This window comes from Cetorhinus maximus, chromosome 5 (genome assembly GCF_964194155.1).
Source record: "Cetorhinus maximus chromosome 5, sCetMax3.hap1.1, whole genome shotgun sequence".
In the NCBI taxonomy this organism is placed as follows: Eukaryota; Metazoa; Chordata; class Chondrichthyes; order Lamniformes; family Cetorhinidae; genus Cetorhinus; species Cetorhinus maximus.
This window is the reverse complement of record NC_135883.1, coordinates 89,164,858-89,167,104: the sequence shown is the minus strand read 5'-3', so window position 1 is coordinate 89,167,104 and position 2,247 is coordinate 89,164,858.

Below are 2,247 nucleotides of genomic sequence, written 5' to 3'. Positions count from 1 at the left end.
TGTCTTTCATTTATTCTTTTTGAGAAGACTGCTTTGTATTGCAGTTAATATTTCTGTAACAGTTCTTTTTAAGTCAGATCCTAGAACACTTTATAGGACAGAGAAAGGTACAGAAGTAAACAGAAGTAAAAAAGAAACGGACAATTCAAGGTGGGAGGGACCAAAAGCAAAATCAAAGAAAAGGATTTTTAAAAAGGCTTTTGAAAGGACTAAGATATTGGACAGATTTTAAGGGAGCCCTCTGGAATGGACAAGATGGTGGGCAGACATTGAAATTAGTGCTGGAGGCCGCAAGTCCGACCCCTGGTAATGGGAGCAATGTCCCATTATAATGAGGGGTGGGAACGGCCCAACACAGAAAATCCACCTGCTGGTGCTGGGATGTCGATTAGGCTTGTTAAAAAGTCAACTGAAACCAATTATCTCTGAACCCACTGGAAGTTAATGATGGCTTAAAGATTTGGCTGACTTTGTATGGGTCTCCCATGCGACAGAAGGCTGCCCATCAAACCTTGTTAAACTTGACAGTGGCTACCAGAGAGGTCCCTCATTCACAGGTACTCAGTGCCCAATCAAACAGTGCCCAATCAAAGGACCCAGCATAGGATGGCGGGGTGGGGGGGCGGTGGGATGCTGAAAGTCACCTTCTTGTCCTTGCATCTGACCCCCACTTGCAACCCCTCACTGGCGACTCCCACCCTGTGACTCCCATCCTGCCTCACTTACCCCTCTCCAGGAATCCAATAACAATCCATGGTGAAGGTCTCAGTGCATTAATGGAAACAGTCACCACTGCTGGGGTCACTGCTGGTAATGGAAAGCTGGTGGCCTCTAATTGGCTGGCAGCTCTCAGCGGTGGGGTTTCTGCCCTAACGGGGACTTGATCAAGTGGGAGGCCTGAAGCTGTCTATGTAAGTGCTCGATTTCACTGAAATAGTGTCAGGCCTCCCGGGGAAGGCGACACAGGGTTAATACCGATTCTCCAACCGGTGTGCAGGGACCTCCGTCACTGGAAATAAATTCTGCCCATAAGAAGAGTTCCAATGAACAGAAGCATCATGGCTGAAAGAGAGACCTTTGGTGATGGAGCAAAGAGTACATGGACTGCAGAGTAACCTAGTGTTGGAGGAGCAAAGGGTGGATTCAGGGATATATAGTTAGAGAATATCACTGGGATAGATGAAGCACAGAGCAAGAGGTCGTGGGATTGAATTTTCAGTGACAGTGAAGGAATGGTGATATATTTCCAAGTCAATATGGAGTGTGACTTGGAGGGGAACTTGGAAGTGGTGGTGTTCCCATGCGGCTGCTGCTCTTGACCATCTAGATAGGAATCTAGAACAAATGGGTACAGTTTCAGGATAAGGGACCGATCATTTAGGACTGAAATGAAGAGAAATTTCTTCACTCAAAGGATTATGAATCATTGGAATTCTCTACCCCAGAGGATTGTGGTTGTGCTATAATTGAGATAGACAGATTTTGGGGTCTCAGGGAATCAATGGAAATGGGCAGCTGGCAGGAAAGTGGAGTTGAAGCTCAAGGTCAGTCATCATTGTACTGAATGGGGGAGCAGGCTCAGTGGGCCATATGGTCTTCTCCTGCTCCATGTTCTTATGTTATGATTTGGAAGGCCCTGTTAAAGAAACTTTGTCCAGCTGCTACAATGCATCTTGTAAATCATAAACACTATAGGCATGGTGTGCCAGTGAGCAGGGAGTAAATGTTTAAGTTGGTGAATGGGGTGCCATTCAAGTGGGTTGCTTTGTTTTGGGTGTTGTTGGAGCTGCACTCATCCAGGCAAGTGGAGTGTATTCCTTTGCACATCTGACTTGTGCCTTGTAGATGGTGGACAGGTTTTGGGGAATCAGGAGGTGAATTACTCGTCGCAGAATTCCCAGTCTCTGGCTTGCCCTTCTAGCCATAGTATTTATGTGGTTGGTCCAGTTTAGTTTCTGGTCAATGGGAACACCCAGGATGTTGATGGTAGGGAATTTGGCAATGGTAGTATCATTGAATGTCATAAGAAGATGGACATTGCCTGGCACTTACATGGCGCGAATGTTATGTATCAGCTCAAGTCTGAATGTTCTCCAGGGCTTGCTGCATGTGGGAATGGACTGCTTCAATATCTGAAGAGCAGCAAGTGGAACTGAACACTGCAATCATCAGCAAACACCCCTAATTCCAAGTGAATAAGGAGCCTTGATCTCAAGGAATGATGGAATGTGCTTGATGGCCGAGTGC